This window comes from Chionomys nivalis, chromosome 2, assembly GCF_950005125.1.
Source record: "Chionomys nivalis chromosome 2, mChiNiv1.1, whole genome shotgun sequence".
Taxonomy (NCBI): domain Eukaryota; kingdom Metazoa; phylum Chordata; class Mammalia; order Rodentia; family Cricetidae; genus Chionomys; species Chionomys nivalis.
In genome coordinates this window covers 122327579-122346342 of record NC_080087.1, presented here as the reverse complement: position 1 = coordinate 122346342, position 18764 = coordinate 122327579, and the positions used below count along the sequence as shown (strand labels likewise).

General features: G+C 53.1%; 1 protein-coding gene across 8 annotated transcripts in view; it reads right to left on the bottom strand.

Annotated features, from left to right (window-relative positions):
- Positions 1-18764, bottom strand: part of Tns1 (tensin 1) — a 222497-nt gene that overhangs the window by 110585 nt on the left and 93148 nt on the right. Inside the window, exon 1 of one of the 8 annotated variants that reach the window (XM_057762200.1) lies at positions 17814-17969. The exons of the other annotated variants lie outside the window; for them this stretch is intronic. The gene's annotated coding sequence lies outside the window, so the exon portion shown is untranslated. Of the gene's footprint in view, positions 1-17813; positions 17970-18764 lie in introns of those variants that run through there. 8 annotated transcript variants of the gene reach the window in all.

Sequence of the window (18764 nt, the reverse complement as noted above, 5' to 3'; positions counted from 1 at the left end):
TCTTTCCCCATAGCCAGTGGCTCACCCCAAGTCAGAGCTGAGGGAGGCTCCCCCAGGCTGGGAATGGCCAGATCTTCCAGGGATTGCACAGAGCACTTTGGGGGGAGGCAGCACCCACTAGGAAGGGGACTATCATTATCAGATCATCTTCATCCTTCTCTGAGCCAAGGTCATGGCAACTTGGCCTCTAGGAGGGAGAGAGGAAGGAGGGCTCAATGACCACGCCACCCTGACAATTAGCAGGGCACGTGTCAGAGGCCAGTACATTCCTTTCTCCAGCCAACACATTTTTCTTGGATCTCGGTCCTCAACCTTGGCTCTGACTCCTCACCCAAGCACCAGGCCAGAGGCCCACAGAGAAGCAGACGGTGGCTGAAGAAGCAATTGCCTCTCCAAACAGTAGACAACCCCACCTCACATGCAATACCAACGCTTGCAGAGCTGGTACCACTTAGCAGGCGCCCTGCTAAATAAAGTGCTTTGCCCTTTCAACAACCAGAAAGGCAGACTCTACTGTTACCTCCCCAGGAGGAGTGGAGGCAAGACAGGGTAAGCAGTTTACCCAAAGTCACACAGCACAGGTGAGGCTGGGAGTTGAACCCAGGCAATCTGGATCCCAAGATTTGGTGTGAAGAGCTCTGATTATTCATGGCCCTCCCTGTAGGAGAATGGGGGGGGGGGTGTGGAAAGAGCCCAAAGCCCAGTTCCGGATTCACATGGGCATAGAACTCAGGGAGAATGTTTTAGAACCAGACCCAGAGTGGGAGCTAAGATGGGGAGGAGAGAGACAATCTCCAGACCTATCTACCTATGGTCATCCTGATCAATAGTCACAGCTCAACCACAGGTTACACGGTCTGTCCTTTACAACCCCAAGTCAACCCAACCACAACCATTGTGAAGATTCAAAGCACAGACCAGACTCTCAGAGGACCCCCTCCCAACTCATCAGAGTACCACGGGGACTGGGTACGATCGCTGAGCCACATCCTGGTGGGGATGGTCCTGGCTAGGCTCCCATCCTGAGCACCGCAGACAGACAGTTAAGACCTCTAGAGTAACTGCTATAATGCAGGAGGTCAGAGCTGCCTTGGCTTCCAGAGCCCAAATGGGTCTCCATCGCATAAGGGTGGGCAGTGACTTTGAGACACACAGAGGGTCTCTCTCCCAGGCCCATCCTAACCATGGACCCTTTCCTCACCCTTCACCCCCAACTCCACAGGCAGATGTACCCACTAAGAACTATCACCTAAGGGAATAAAGTTATACTCCCTCAAAGTGGTATCCCAGGGGCCTTTCCACTCCAGACCCATACCCGGCCAGGGCTGCTGGCCACGGACTTGTGTGTCTCAGAGCTTCTAGTCTCATTCTTGCTCTTTTTTTTTTTCTGAGGCACAGAAATGTTTCCTTAAAAGGCCGTCTGTCTCTCCTTCTCTCCGGCACCCTGGCCCCCAGCCACCCTCTTAGGAGCCCAGAATGTGCCAGGAGTACCAGGGGCCCTGCCACTCTATGGTCTATGCTCAGCAGCCCCACACTCCTGGCATCAGCAGTGGCTGGCCCCACTGACTACAGGTGATTCAGGTAGCCCTGGGCCTTCTTCAAGGGCTCTGATGACAGCCCTGCTGTGACCTCACCTCCAAGCCAGGCAGCCACAGGTGAGTTGCTCCCCCTGGCAGCCCACTGGACTTGGGGCAGAATCAGCCTACTGCGCCATGCCCCCAAATGAAGGGCGGAGGACAATAACCTCACAGCAGCAACCAGCACCCCACCACCACACTCGCTTCCCAGCAGCCATGACTCTGTGCACTGTGAGAACTCATCCAGGGCCCACGGTGGGCCCACTGACTATCCCTGCTTAGCAGACGGGAACCGAGCCACAGCTGGGCAGAGACACGATCCTGCCCTGCTCTCACACCCACCCTGCTCTGCACAGAGCAAGGACCGCCCAGACCCCTGCCAGCACCCCATTTCAGTGCCTCACTACCCTGTAAGGAGGAGGACCTGGGTAGCAGCCCTGTTCTCAAAACCCCAATAAAAGCCTAAGTTCTCAGCCTTGCTTACATAAAATTCCAGATTCCTAAACTGGCCAGGTCCTGCAGAAGAGACCCCATACTTGTGGACCCTGACCCAAGAAACTGTACAGGAAGCCTCACACTTCCAACTATAACCTCATCACCTTATTCTGGGTAGAAACACTATCTTGGGTTTCCTTTCTAACACTTGCTGGGTCTACAGTTTTTCTTGTTTGATTTGATGGTGGTGGCTATTTTTCTTTTTGAGAGAGGGTCTTACTATATAGCCAACACAAACCCAGAACTCTTTCTTTCCGGCCTCAGCCTCCCCAGTGTTGGAATCACAGGCTTGCATCACTGTATACATGGCTTAAATGCCCCCTCCCCCTCATCTTTTTCTAGGAGAGATAACCTTAGAAGAGTGTGTGTGTGTGTGCAATTATGCATTGTATGCATGTGTGCTGGGCACATCTGTGCCATGCTATACGGATGAAGGTCAGAGGACAACTTGCAGGAGTCAGTTCTCTCCTTCCGCCACGTGAGTCCTGGAGATGGGATGCTGATGTCTGGCAGCAAATCTCCACCCTCTGAGCTCTCTCACTGCCCCTCTCCCTTTTCACTGTGGCAAAACATACACGATGTAAAAAGCCCATCTTAGGGCTGGAGACGTGGCCCAGTGGTAGATCTTTTGACTGGAATGTACAACATGCTAGATTCAGTAACCAATACCCAATATAATGATAATAATAATAATAATAAGTTCCTAAAATTAAAAGTACCATAAAATAAGCATTTCTAAGTATAAAGTCAGTGGAGCTGAGTGCATCCACAGTGACATTCTAGCCACTACGTACTTCCAGAACTTCTCATCATCCAATACACCACACCCACTGAACAATGAGCCCCCTTCCCCTTCCCACCCCATAAAATCTCACCTTCTGCACTGCGAATGTGCTAACCACAGAGACCTCTGGGATCTGGGATCCTCGAGGGGCTTGGACCACCATTCCCATTTCTAAGCTCCCCTTCCCAATCAAGATTCTTGGAACTGCCTTGGAAGGGGAGTTTAGAAACAGGCCCATTTATGAAATCTGCCTTGTGACCCTAGGCACATCACATAAACGCTCATCTCTCAGGACCCTCCATCCTGGAGCTGGCCACAGAACTCAGTGGGATTGCAGAGGGAGGAATGATACCCAGGGAGGTCAAAAAGAATATGGACAAAAGGCCCTCCTGGGTTTGTACCAGACTGGAGAACCAGAGCCATGCAAAGAGGTCTCACACGAACCCCAAAGGATGGGCTGTAGGGTACTTACACATAGGCTCCTGGAGAGAGATGTGCCCCTCACTCTCCCACTGCTCACCCTCATGATTTGTACCTTTCGTCAAACCCTTCCTGATACACCACAAACCATGACTCCCAAGTCTCCGGGAGCAAATTGATGGCACCCAAAGCAGGGTCATAGGAATCTCAGTTGACATCCAATTGGTCAGAAGCACAAAGACACCCTGGAGTTTGAAACTGACACCTATGAGGCAGAAGGCAGTCCTGGGGACCAAGAACCCAACCTATGAGGTATGTCACTGTGTCTGGTGCGATATTGGGTTGAAGGTCACCTGTGGGTGTCACCACTGCAGAACTGTCTGCTGCTGATGAGACCCACATATACATCCTGTGAAGTCACAGAAAGTCTTGTGCTGTCTGGTGGGACAGAAACCAGGACATGTGCAGTTTGCTAACAGACACATTCCTGAAAGACCAATCACATGCTTGCCGTTTTGTGTCTGGCTGATTCCCCTTCATGTTACAGCTGAATATTATCCCCCAAATTGGCATGTGAAAATTCAAACCAGTCCCTTGGAAAGTGCCCAGGGATGGGGCCTTTAAAGACATGACTAGGTGAGTCCACCAAGGTGAGCCCAATTCAGTATGACCTATTGTTCTTACAGGAAGAGACTGGACACAGACCAAAGAGGAAGAGCCTGGAGGATACAGGTGAAGGCAGTGTTCATGTATTGAAGATACAGTGTTGCATGCTGATGTTGACTGAGAACCCAGCCCGGAAGCCATGAGAGCCAATTGCATGACCCTGAATCCACATTTCTAAGATCCGCCAAGGTTCAAGGTCCACTGCCTACACTACCACCCTGAGTGGATCCGCATGTGATGGGCATGTGGCTCATTTCCTGAGGAGTATTCATGGTGACCCCCATCCCTGTCCAACATGTCTGGGTACCCACATTAATGACATATGGAACAGAGGGACAATGGGGCTTATAAAGCACCTACTGCGTGTCACCGAGCTGAGCACTTTACAGCCATACACATCTTCACTTTCAGACCAGTTTTTGAAGTAAAAACGGCTCACGGAAGTTAAGCTAGATGCCCAAAGTCAAACATCTGGGAGCATTAGCTGGGCAGCCAGCCGATGACCAGGAGGGTTTCCCAGCTTTCTTCATATCAAGCTCCGGTCTAACACGTGTTCCCTCTACCTCAAACCCCACCCCCAGCAAGGTGTGCATCCATACACTAGCTCCCAGGGTCTCAGGTCGCCTCCCAACAAACCTGAAGGCTCTCAGAGAAACTGTAGCCTACTTCAGCCTGCCTCAGACACCTGCCTTTCCACCTGTTCTCCACCGCACGGCTGGATGGGGCACACACTGAGACAAGATGCTGGGGCTGCAGGTCACTGGGAGAGTGTGGGTGTCCCGAGGAGGGACTGTGAGTCCGGCTCAGATGAGGTTATCCCTGTACCTCTGCTTCAGGTCACACTCCCATCCTGATCCCCTGCTCCATGCCACCCCTATTCCCACAAAAGGGAAGCACACAGGTCCTTTCCAGTGTGCAGCTTGGTCCAATTCTCACTTCAGGAGTGAAGTCTGTTTTGGAAGGGAAGATGGGGAAAGGGTATGTCAGTAACTTAATACATGTGAGACACGTGGAAATGAGAATGCTTGGCATATCAAAAAAAAAAAAAAAAAAAACCACCAGGACTCGCCTTTAGCTGGGACCCAGACAGGGTAAAGAGAAGACGCCCTGATGAAGGAACACTGAGCTGGGTATAAAAGAGGGGGGGCGCTGTGCACCACTCTCTCTGTGCCTGACGGGGAAAACTATGAAAATCCAGGAAAAGAGGTCAGACTTTGGGCTGCTGGAACCGAGGAGCCGCGGAAGGTTCTGGAATAGAGGAAGGACCACCAGAAGCGATGCTCCAGGCAGAGAATTCCTGGCACAGGGACAGGAAGAATAGAATAGAGAACTTAAGGCAAGTAGAGAGGTACAGTAACCATACCAACAGAAACGAGGAAAAGAAAGGGGAGGGAAAGCAGGAGCCTGAAACCTAGGGCCAGGGAACCATTGGGTACTCCAAAATCTAGAAACCCATAAAACACTCTAGCCCAGAGCTTCCAGCCTAGCCTCTACTCCTTCTACTCCCAAGCAGAGACACCACCCACCACTCTGTGGTCACCCTTTGTACCAGGAGGTAACCAGCATATAAACTATGGTCACCAAGCATCACCACATGGTAGCTGCAGAAAAGTCAAGTATCTGTGCCTATAAATAAGGAAACCTCATCTGTGAGTTCATATCATCAATGCCCTGGGACAATCAAAGGCCTCTACTAAGTCACCCTGTATTGTCCTGGAAGCCTAGGTGTCCTCTGGGTCTTGTGGGTGCCCAAAAGATGTTGAGACCATGGGGTTGAAGCCTGGAAGCAGGACAAGACTGCTTGAGGAAGGCCAGCAGGGCTCAAAGTCACTAGCCTCCCAGGATGAGCTTCAGGCCCAAGGCTGGAGAGGTCTGGAAACAGGGGCAGCCCCTGCCTTGAGTTCTCAGCCTCTGGGCCTGTGCAAACCCTGCAGGGCACTATCCTTCTCTAACTCCAAGCCAGTAGCAAGGCTCTTTCCTTCCCTTATATAGAGTTCAGCTATGACCAGGAAGGAAGCGTGGAGAGTTCCTTTTTGCCAGGAGGCAAAAAGAGGCCTGTTCCCAGGAACATCTTGAACCAGAAGCCTGGCCCCTACCCTGGATCCCTCAGCTCCAGTGATGACAGAGAGTTCAAGGGGGCTTCCCTTCCTATAAAGGAGCCCTACCTAGATTAAAACTTGGGGAAGACAGGACCCATTGCTGCCTCAGATTCTGACTCAGGATTTTGTCCCCAGGACCCATAAGGTCCCCAGCACTACCCTACTATGTCCCCAAGTTGCTCCTTTGCCTTGAATCCTCTTCCAGGGCACCTGTCATTGGTTGCCTGGCCCACTGCCAGGTCGTACACGATTGTCAGTCGGGCTATTCACGTAGGGAAACTGATCTCCTGGCAGACCCCTCCACGGGTCTCTCCACATACAGACGTGACTCTCACACCCCACGCAATCAAACAGCCAGCCTGAAAGAGGACGAGACGACCAGGTGTGCCCAGGTCTCTGGGAGCCCACGGAATGCAGTGTTCCGAGCAACCCCCAGTCAGAAGGTCCCCTAACAGCTAAGGAGCAAGGGTGAAGGTGGGGAGAGCATACCGAGCTATGATCCAAGTGGACCTCATTACTGAAGCCGATCCCCTTCGGAGCTGGCCTGGAACATGGCACACAACAGCAACTGGAATCAACGCCCTACTTCCAGCCTTCCTAATGCTATGACCCTTTAATATAGTACCTCATGCAGCGGGGACGCCCAACTCTATAATGGTTTCGCTGCCTCTTCACGAGTGTAATTTTGCTACTGTTATGAATCATAATGTAAACATATAATATACGCCCCCTCCAGGGGGTGGCGACCCCCTGGTTCAGAACCACTGCCCTATAGGTTCCATAGGCTGCCCAGCAATTCTAAAGATGGGGAGCCCAACCCTAGAACCCCAAGGAGCCAACACCAATGGCCATACTTGCTGCCCCCCAACATTGGGGCACCTGGGAAAGGAGTAAGGCTGGGATGGGCTTGTGAGCGACAGAATCTGAGCTCCAGGCACCTACTGGGCACAGGCCTGAAGTTCAAGATTGCAACCCAGGGCCATAAGAGCAAGAGGCAGACAATGGCCAGGAAACATGGTAGGATGGGGAAAAGGGGGCACAGCTAGAGGGAATGGCTGGGCCCTGGGCCTGACACCGGCCAATGTCAACGTTCTGGCAACTAACCCTCCTCTGAGCTACCCAACATCATTCAAGCCAAAATCTATGCATTTTCATTTCCCTCCTCCTTTTCCCCATTTCCCCAAGTCTCCCGTGTATCACCACTGCCGCGCCCTGAGTCAAAGACATGGAGGCACTGACCCTTCCCAGGATCTCCTCTCTAGCCCTTGGTCACTTCAGGAAGTCATTTCCTACATTTTTGGTTGTGAGCCTAGCCTTTAACAGCTTAGCCATCTCTCCAGCCCCAAGAAGCCATTTCTAAAGTGTACACTAGCTATGTTACTCTCCAGCCTAAAGGCCTTAGTATCGTGAGTGACGGGATCCAGTCTAAACATCCAACACAGCTGTAACCGCCCGTGGGGACCTATGGGACCGCCCCTGAGGCCCACTTCTTCCCTCAAAGCCCCTGTGACATTTCCTGCTCTTTCCTCACAAATTCTGCCCTCTATTGGAGAGCTTTGCGGCCCATTTCACAGACAAGGAAGAACAAGGCACAGAGAAGTCAACGTCCGCAGCCTAACGTTACACCCCAGTAAAGAGTGAGTGAGCACAGAAGCAGGGCTCTGCCCCAGGAAGGCTCCAGACTGACTCCATGCTGTCCAGGGCCTCAAGGCTTGCCCAGTGAGGACCAAGGGGCCTTCCATGGAAGCCATGGCCTCTGGGGGGAGAGGACAGCAAATCCAGCAGAGCAATGTGTAACCTGCTGAGCCCAGCTGAAGCAGAAGTCCAGGCTCCTGCAGTATCCTGGAACCTCTAGAGCCTATCAGAGAGCAAGGGGTCAGAGTGGGGCGGGGCTGGCAGCTAGGAGGCCATCCTGAAAGAGGCAGCTGCACGGAGGTGAGAAGAGGCTCTGAAGGGGACAGAAGACAGCCTGAAGAGGGTGCTTAAGAGGACAGAGGGGGCACTTAAAGGAGAAAATGGCAGAAGCCAGGCCTGTTAGTACAGGCCTGGAATCCCAGCTATGTGGGAGACTGAGGTTCAGGAACTGAAGTTTCAAGACTGTGTTGCTGTCTCAGAACAAAAACAGGGCTTTCTCTTTTTTTTAATATCACCATTAAGAGGGCTGGCAACATAGCATTGTGTTAGAGTGCTCACCTAACATGCACAAGGTCGTGGGTTCGATCCCCAGTACCGGGGGCAGGGCAGGGGGAATAGCCCAGTATGCAGCTAGGAAATTAGATACTGGACACAGGAACCAGGCCTCTGTCCTGAGTGCAGGGGCTGAGCGTGCTTCTTAGCAGGCTCTGAACTGCAGAGAAATGGAAGCTCCACTTCTCCTGGGGCCGGGCATTTGCTGCAGGGGCCTGGGTGGCACTGCCTATGGCACAGAGATGACTTCTAGGAAGTTCCTAGAAGCTGGTCCAAGGACAGGCTATGGGCTTGGTCAAAGTTCTGATAGAAGAGAGGGCCAGAGGAAGTGACAGGCCCAAGAAACAGAGCCAAGCGTCACTCAGGCCAAGGTGACGGAGCTCCCAGCTGAGGAGAAAGAGGGGAAAGAGAACGGAGGACCGGCCCCAACCCTGGACGGAAGTTGTGGCCTCAGGAGGAGACAGGCATGTAAACAGACTTATAAATCTGCTTGGAACTGCGACAGTGGAAGTTGGAAGAGGCCATTCTTGCCCAAGGATGACTGTCCGGTCTGTTTTTCCCAAGGTCACACCCAGAAGGAGGCTGTCTTCCTCATCCCTCACTCCCCACTGAGGGTTTCTGTCCCTACATAAGAACATTAAGAAACAAAAATCTTTGGCCCTAAACCATATTAGAACAAGGAAGCAGGAAGGATTCCTGGGAGGGAAAAAAAATTAGGAGCAATGGGAAAATCCACAGAGCCAATGGTCTCAAGAGCTGCTGGGGACTGGATCAGCTGCCACCAGCATGTGTCATGGAAGGCTGAGCGGGAAGGGTAAGATGGGGGCAGAGGTTGAGTTGAGGTAGGCACTGCCGAGAAGGTTCCCCGGGGGCATCAGCCCCCTGCCTCCTCAGCCAGGCCACCTGCTGCCAAGCAGCGCAACCATGGCACGCAGACCTCTGCCCTTAAACAGCTGCAGGGCTCCCTTCGAAGCATGAACTCCACCCTGTTTCCTAATTTCTAGGAAGTTCTTGATCCACCACCCAGATGACAGGTTGATTTTGTTCTGTTTATTGGAGAATGGCCTTGAATTTCTGATCCTCCTGCCTGTACCTTTCAAGTACTGGGATTACAGGTGTGCACCACGACGCCCAGGGTTTGGTATTACAAAGGTTTAAAGCCAGGGTGTCTGTCATGCATGCCAGGCCAGTACCAAATGCACCTCATCCCCAGCCACAGGATGCCAGCTTTGGAGAGGGAGAAACAGTAAACACAGTCACTGAGCCCTTCCATCCTCAGGATGACTCCAATTTCAGCAGCACCGAAATGTTAAAAAGGTCATCACAAATTTGAAGAAATGTCTTAAATTTCTGTTGATTCTTCGGACTCCCTAAATAGCCTAACGGGGCTGACAGGAAGTCCTTCCCGATGTCTACTTCTCTTTTTGAAAGGCCTTCAAGCTTGCCAAAGCAGGATGAGAGCAAAGCCAGCCTCGTGTTTGTCAGGGGAAATTCCATAGCCTCAGCGTCTATCTGTGAACTTCATGTCTCCTGGACCCTTGGAGGATCATTTTGTCCTGCTCATAACTCTAAACAGCTCAGCACTAAACTAACCCCGTCACTTGGGAGCAGGTTCTGCTCCCCAGGGTCATCACACCTTCCATGCGCAGATGCCCTTTGCGAATTCCTGAACATCTCCAAGAGGCCACAAGTGTCCAACTAAAAAGCAAGGGACTGGCTGGACTGCAAGACGGGTGTGGGCTCAGACACCCCTTAACTCCTTCCCTCTTGGCATCCTCACACGCAAAAGGGATGGATGAGAACTACTTCTCAGTCTGGTCGGGAACAGTTAACGAGGCTGTGATCAGGCTGAGGGTGTAGCTCAGCTGTAGAGCATATGCCTTCCCCACCCTGCAAAGGGTGAAGATGAAGTTGACTGAGCTCCCATCTGTAGGAATGCCTGGGACACAACACAGCGGGGCCGCTGTGTGCCTCAGTGCTCTCACTGACACGTCTCCACTCACCGAATCCCCAGCTCCACCCTGTGATGTAAGTTCCACTGTCAGCCCCTTTTATGGAAGAAACTGAGAAACTGCAGGATAGAGGAAGGGGTCGATTCCCATCTAGGCTGGAAGGATGGCTCAGTGGTCAAAAATGCTTACTGCTCTTGCAGAAAACCTGGGTCGGATTCCCAGCACCTACGTGGTGGCTCACAACCATCCAGGACTTCAGAATATCTGACAACTTCTTCAGGCCTCCACCATACGCACATATATGTGTACATACACACATGTAGGCAAAATACTCATATGCATAAAGCAAAAATAAAAAAGCATTTGAAGATCCCGTCTACCATCAACCAAAGACAAACTATTCAACGGCAATTTCCATCAAAACACTGGTCTAAGATTTCCACCCTTTATGTAGTATAAGCTTCAGTTACCTGAAAGTCATTCCTGCAGAAACATCTGACCCACAGATGGCAGGGGCATTAGTGAGCAATGACGAGACTTGCCCAGAGCCCCGAAAGCCAGAAGTCCCTAGAGCAGGGCAACCCGGCTTCACGAATCTCCTTTAAGACCATCTGTGGTGAGAGGCAGGAAGCCCTTCTTGCTCCCAATTAGCCGGCAACAGAGACTTGAAGCAGGGCCAGCCCCGAGGCCGGAGCAAGCCTGGCTGCAACCAGCATTGTTTAGCTCTCTGTGACGCATATCCACCCCAGTCATGTTTCCTTGTTCCCGGGAAAAGCGCAGGGATGCACACTGACAGGGAGGCAGGGAAGGAAGGCAGCAACAGAACTGGCTCTCGTTGCTCAGAGAGCAGGCAGGTTGGAGATGAGGAGAGAAAATGCCCATCAGATAGAGACTTTGTGACCCAGAGAAACCCACAGACAACACCCTGATGACCACACACAGCTCCCAATGCCCCAGGCACCACACACTCGGCACCCAGCACACACACCACCACACCACTCTGCCAGATGCAAAGTCACTCCCTGGCCCTCTGGCCCCACCCCAGAACAGGCTCACGAAGGCACTGCCAACATATCCAGCTGCCTGTGTGACCCGGAGCACTGAAGAGCCGGAGCCAAGTGCAGCGGGAAGCCAGATGTGGGAAAGCGGCAGATGAAAGTGAACCAGAGGTCTGAGGGTCCTTAGAGCACCATCAGGTCTCTGCAACCCCACCCATCCCCAGATATCTAAAGGAACCCAGCCCTCTACTGCAGTCTGAGGCAGTAACACATTACCCTTAAACTTGAACTTGCTGGTTGCCTGGGCTCTGCCTATCCTGTAAGAACAGAAGGGAGAATGTTGACACGCACACATACAAACATGTATGCACGGAAGGCTAGAAGGGTCAGAACCAAGCATTGCAAGCAGGTTGGGGCTGACTGGAGGGTAAACAGCTTCAAAAGCATGCAAGCGCCAAAACAGGAACTTCAGTATCGGGATCCACTGTACGTGTGATCCGTTTTACTCCGCCAGATACAAGTGACTCCCCCTTTTCCACCGAAAGCCACCTAAACTTAAACAAGAGTTCATCAGCCAAGGTCGCACAGCCTGGAGGAGCTAAACTAGACACAAATCCAGAAGCACCTGACTGCAAACTCTGTGCCCTTCAGCCAGTCCACTGCAAGTCAGATGCAGCTGCTGACTACGCTGAGGAGGGGTGAGAGCCCAGATGGTGGTGGGTAGGGCTAATACAGCCGGAATCAGAGGGAGCACAGATGGGGACACAGCCAAGGCTTGGACCCTGCCAGGATCCTTTCCTCAAAATAATAATAATAAAGGAGGTGGAGGTGGCCCTTGGGTTCTGAGCTTGTGATTCAGCAGCCTTTGGGGAGCATCCCAGTGCTCCAACCCCGCTCTCGGAAGTCTAAGAGCCACCTGCCCTAGAGACACCAAGCCATTCCTCACAAGTTACTCACTTTGCCTTGGCATACACCCTAGCAAGTCAAACCTCCCACTCTGGTCCCTGAGAGTGGCCACGGAGAAGCCAGAAGACTCATGGCTTGGCTCCCCTCCCTCTAGCCAGAGCATCCCCACCTGAGTCATAGGGACACACCAGACACTGGTCTGCCCACAGGAACAGCTGCTGCCCTCTGCTCTGTTCCAAGAAACAGATGCCTAAAGGAATGGTCACTGTCCCCAGACACAGAACAGCCCAACCCAGGACCAAAAGGGAGCTTCCCAGCATCTCTGCCAGCATCCCAAAGGATGCTGGAAGATACCCGGGAGCCCAGTCTCGGCAAGAACAGGAGCCTACATTCAGAAAGCTCCATGGCTGGAAGGGAAGAGCTCTTCTAGGCCCTGCTCCTCATTCCACAGACGCTCAGAAGGGGAAATTAAACTGCCCAAAGTTGCACAGCGTCAAAGTCAGCAACTAGCGGCCTGACCCCACTCCTAGCACCCTGAGTTCCTCCAGCACCCTCAGCAACACCTCCCCTACCTCAGATAGGGGAGTCAGTCTCCCTAAATCTACTCTCCCTCTCTTGCAGAGCTGTTGCAGTCCCCGCAGTGGGAGTAGCAATTCAGGAAGTGAAGAGGAAGCCTGGAGATCCTGCAGCCAGGTCAGTCACTAGGAGAGCTGGGGGCTCGAGCTAGCGCCAGAAGCAGGCATCAGTCTTAAAAGGCAGGAGACAGAGTCCAGGACCTCGGGTTACAGGTTGAAGACCAGGCCCTCTGGCACAAGACAAGGAGTGGAATTCTTGGGGTCCCAGCTGGGAAATTTCAAGAGTCCTGGCTTCCTCCTGCTCACCTTTCCTCCTTCATTCCTACCCCCTCACCCCTAACTATCAAGGCCCCTCTGCTCCCATATTCTGCCCAGCCACGGAGCTCGAGGGCAGCAGCTGCCCCGTATGTAGTTGTCTGAGGGTAACTAAACCATTGGAGGAATTCACCCATCTCTCAGGTTCTCCCATCCCCCTCTAGGCAGCTGCTAGTTCGGCCCTAGCCAGGAGCCCCCTCTCCCAATCTGCTCCCTGCCCTGGCATCAATAACAGCAGCAGCTATGGTGGCAGAGGTTCCAGAGTGCGGAGCTGGCCAGCCACACTTCTCCATTTCTCACATTTCACAGTACAAACAGTAAGCTGTCCATGTTTGCACTTCCTGTCAGAGGTAGAGTCAGGATTCAAAGCCAGACAGTACGGCTGCCAAGCCTCTGACTTAACCCCAAGGCCACACCACCTTAGGATAATCCCCACTCCAAGAAATGAAGGTCCCTGAGATTCCCTCTCCCACTTCATCACACAGTGCCCTGAGCACTTGTAACTGTGATGTGCTGGCCTCTGGCCTTTGAGACACTCAACATTCCCCCTGGCTTTAAACAGGCCGCCCTGTCCCCACCCTCACCAGCCACTTATATGGGTGCTGCTGACTTCCAGGAGACCAGACTAAGGGATACCCTTGACCATTCTTTTGTTCATTTACTCATTCAGCACAGAGGACCTACTGTGTTCTGGGACCCACAGTCAAAGATACCCCCTTGGCCCCTGCACTCCATGCTCGCTCCACCTCACTTCAGCACAGCTCATCAAGAAGCCTTGCTGGGAAGGGCTCCACAGCCAGCAGGCTCTGGTCTCGGGACACAGTAACACCAAGAGGACTCCCCAGTGCTAGAGGTGAAGGACACAGGTGCAGAACACAGACAGGTCCTGGCTGGAACTCATCCCCAGGCCTACCCATCCAACCCCTTCCTAAACCACAACCTCATCGTGATGCTCGCTCCTATGTAAACTTCCCTCTGCTGCTCCCTACTTTGACTTGGCCCAGGAAACCTCCCACCCCTTGCCACCCAAGCAAGGCCTCTGGGCTCTCCCCAAAGCCACTCTTTGTGGCAGGTTCCCTCTTTAAGCCACATTTACTGTGCCAAGCATTTTGCACACGGAATCTTGTTTCAACTCCCCCACAGCACACAAGACTGTGCTGGAATGTGTCCCTCATCTTAAGACTCAGACACTGAGGCCCGGCCAATGTCACATAGGGAGTAAGCAGCAGAGCTGGAAGGCACAGGGAGTCATGTTATCCATCCTTACATGGGTGCCTGCCCCGTACCTGAACAAGTCCCTCTGTGAAACTCCTCAACCTTCCAAGTCCATCTCAAATGGCCTCAGCTACTCCACCAACTCACATACACGGCTTCCAGCCCCCTCCCCACCCCCGCTCCCGCAGCATTTTGCAGAGACGCTGTCCACGCCCCTTTGTCTCCCACTAGAAGGTGTCTCAGTGGCCTTTCCAGCCCCATATCTGGCACCCTGCCTGGCACAGAGTGGATGCCCTAAAAGGCTGTTACTGTGAAATCAGGATGGCCCCCAGGCCCAGCTGGATTGGCCCCGACTCCCGGTCTCCTCGGCACACTCATGGGCATTGCCGGACCCAAGGAACCCAAAGCCAGGAGCCCATCTCCTCCAGACCCAGATGGCAGGCAGGCAGCCAGGACCCTGGTCTCGTACTCCCCCTCCTTAGCCCAGCCCCTCTCTGCTTCACCAGCTCTGCGAATCTGGGAGTCTCAGCCGGTGATTAGGGCCCTAATCAGGCAGGACTTCCTGCCAGCCACTGCCAGAGGTGGGGGCAGGGCGGGAGAGAAGCAAGGTCAACCCAAGGTGAAGTTTCACAGCCAGGGACTCAAGGAGCCACCCCCACCCCCCACTGGCGGATGCCCTTTAGAGGCCTCCTGCACACCTCTCCAACCCGCTGGCTGCTAAGTGAGGACACTGAGGCCCAGTGGGATGGGAGCCAGGCCAGCCTGAGCACCACTGGAAGAACTCTATTCCTGCACTGCCTTGGGCCAGGGTTCCTCAGCCATAGTCCTGCCCGCTGCTATCACCAAGCCCAGCACTGAACCTCAGCCCTCTCTCTGAAGAATGGCTATGGACCAGCTGATAGCCCGGGCTGGTAGAAGATGTGTTCAAGGTGAGGTTGACTTCTCATCTCTCAAGGATCAAAGGTCCAGAGGGGCAGAGGAGGGAAGCCAGAGACAGCCCTCCCAGTGGTCATCATGACCAGTCTAAGATCATTCTTCCTTCAAAGGAACTCTTGATGCATTTTGCAGCTGCAACTGGGCGGGCCAAGGGTCCGGAAACCGTGTTCACCCCTGACCCAGTGCAGCCTCAGCCTCCTGGGTGGGGAATCACTGGGTAAGAGAGCAAGCCAAAAAGCTGATCCTTGGTAGAGGAATGGCAGAGATACCAGAGAACCATGGACCCCCAAAGAGGGTAGAGGCCTGAGAGTGGAGTGGGAGCGGCTAGGAGACCTACTGACCAATCGGCAAAGCTCTCAGCTCCTATGTACACACAGGAAGGGCTGGGGTGGTTATTCCCACCCCTAACCAACAAGAGACTGAGTTAGATGGTAGCAAGAGGGATGTCAGACTTTCAGAAGCCTCGGAGGAGGATCTAAGTCAGTTTGCAATGGTTACCCGGGATTCCCACTCTAAAATGTAAAACTCCCTATGGCTAAGGTCAAGGATAGCCTGTTTGGAAACAAGTGAGGCCCTTGCCAGGCCTGGGAGGTTCTAATGCAAACAGTGGTTGTCTGGAGGGTGGGAAGGGATCCCCAAGGGACTTGTTTACTGGGATAGCAACTTTCTCAGACTCCTCCCTCCATAAACACATATCTGCTCTGGCTCTCTGGGGAGGACAGGTCTGAGGTCTTGTCAACTCTAGGCCTTCCTCCTAAGGAGGCAAAGTCAGGGGAGGAAGACCCTGTTCTGCCACTAGCGCCCCTTCAGGGAAGCCCATGACTCTCTTCGTTGTAGGGGAGAAACAACTATGATCAAAGAGAGTGGGGCCAACCGCGAGGCAGGCTCCGGAATGAACGGCACCACTAATACGGACACTTACCAGTGTTAACTAACAAAGCACTTCAGCTTGCTTGGTTTCGGACGTTTGTTTCTGAGGCAGGGATTTTATGTATCCCAAGCTGACCTTTGAACTTACTCTACAGTCATAGACGATCTTGAACACCTGATCCTCCTGCCTCTACCTCTCCAGGGTTGTCATTACAGGTGTCCCCCCACCATGCCAAATGTATGCAGTGCTGGGAAAAGAACCCCGAGTTCTGTGCAGGCTAGGCAGCATGCTACCAGCTGACCTGCACCCCATACTGCAAAGCACTTTAAATCGATGAATCCATTCAACCTCGACGCCCGTGCCATGAGGTAAATACTACTGTCCCATTTTAGAGTGAAAACTGAGGCTCCGAGAGGCCTAATCTCTTGTTGAGATCACACGGCTGGTAGGTAGAAATGGCTGCCATAGGTAGGTCCCCAGAAGGCTGGCTCCAGCCTCATGCCCTCCCTCTGCCTTGCTCTACACTTTAGGAGGTAAAGAAGCAGCATTGTTTGTAGGCTTACAGATCTTCGGGAGGCCTGTTCCAAACCCTCAGTCCTCCAACCTCAGTCGGCACCAAAAGCATCTCCTGGGAAGCAAAAGACATCACACAGCCAGGGAGCAGCAATGCAGCCAGGGGACAGACCTACAGGTAAGAGCAAGGGACACTTGCAGCAAATGGGTCTCACATTCACTCCAAGAGGCTAGGAGGTCCCGGGAGGGAGTTTCCGGTGGCAGGAGTTGGCGAGCTTGCTCACAGGGGACCTCCTGTAGCTCTCATCTGATCAGATCCCTGGATCCACCCTTCTGCGCAAGTCCCTGACCTACCCGGTGCTCAGGCCTGAGCTGCAAGCTCAAAGCCCTAAAAAGGCAGGGTACACACAGCCCAGTAGAGCCCTGCAGGAGGAAGGGCCAGTGACTGTCCCAGTCCCCTCCCATGACAGGTCCAACTCCCTCATAGGAACCAAGGTGAGGACAAGGAGGGATGTAGCCAGGAATCAGCTACCCTAGAGACTCCAGCTGCCGGCACAGGCTGTTCGTGGAGGCAGCCGAGCCTTTAACACTGGCATCCTTGCCACCCCCACCATTCCTTTCCCAGCTGGCTTATGCCCACACCTCTACATGCCTAATAGCTCTGGAAAGCTAAAAGCCAGCCAGCCAGGGAGTCAGAGGCCTCGGGGGATAATGCTGGGGACAAAGTGGAAGCCTGTCCCTCCCCAGCGTCTAAAAACAACCTTCTCCCTCCCCCACGGCCTTAGGCCATCCGTCATGCTCCCTTCTGATTTGTTTTGTTGGGGGTAGGAGGCATGCGGGGTGGGGGTGGGGGATCTTCTGACAAATCTCTATCCCAAAAACCTCAGTTTCCCTTTCTAGGGTTAGGAAAACTTAAGTGAGAGGCAACAATGAACAACCCGCAGCTCAGCCCTCACATTCCTCCCCTGCTCTCCCTCATCACTAGGTCCCTTTCATCCAGAGGAAAAATGCCCTGATTAAGAAGTCTCCCCTTGCCGGGAGGTGGTGACACGCGCCTTTAATCCCAGCACTCAGGAGGCAGAGACAGGTGGATCTCTGTGAGTTCGAGGCCAGCCTGGTCTACCAGAGCTAGTTCCAGGACAGGAACCAAAAGCTACGGAGAAACCCTGTCTCAAAAAATCCAAAAAAAAAAAAAAAAAAAGCCTCCCCTCCTCCCCTACCTCCTGGCTGTAGACAGGGATAAAAGTTAGAAAATAAGAAGGACTTCCCCTTCAGAGGAAGCCATAAGGGTGAGAGATACTGACCTGGTTGAAGGAAGAAAGCCCTGTACAGTAACCTCAGACTCTGGGTCCATGCTCAGAGCAAAGGGGCCACAGGCATCCATAGAACAGATGGTAGGGAGAGGCAAAATGAGTTAGGCAAGCTGAGCTAGAACGGATGGAGTCCGGGGAGGGTCCTAACCCCAAGGGAAGCCATCAGGGGACACACACACACACACACACACAGGCTTCCCTGTAGGAAGCCACACCCCCAGCATTGAGTTGGGGAAGTATCAACCCCCAGTGCTTCTCCTTCCCAGGGAAAACAGGTTTGAAGAGGCCACAGGGAGGTCACCTGTTCCTCTCCTACCCCCTGAGAGTCTCTTGAGAACAACAAATGCCCTTGGCTTTTTCTCCACCCCCACCTCTACCCCTGCACACCACTTATTATGCAAGCCACTTAGTGAAGGCTTGACAACCGTAAAGTATCTGTAAAGAGGGAAACTGAGGCTCGCCCCTGGGTTCTCCTGAATCACAGAGTCTGGCATTGCTCTTGGGCTACGCAGGGCAGGCTCTCAGAATGCCCGACATGGAAACCAGTCCTTGTCCTGTGACATGGCCGGGCAGTGGTGGTGCACCTAATCCCAGCCCTCGGGAGGCAGAGGCAGGCGATCTCTGTGAGTTCGAGGCCAGCCTGGTCTACAAGAGCTAGTTCCAGGACAGGCTCCAAAGCTACAGAGAAACCCTGTCTCGAAATAACAAAAAAAAAAAAAAAACAACAAAAACAAACAAACAAAAAAACCAAAGACCTGTGACACATGCCATCCTCTCCCCCTTTATACAGTGTCATATGGCCCGAGGTTCCATCCAGCCTTCGAGGAGTTAAACACAGGGCCAGAGTGGTCATCAGGAAGCACCTCACCACAGCACAGTGAAGTAAGCAGCTGGGGGCAGACTGGTGGGCAGTCAGTCCACTATGGGTGCTAGGAAGAGGCA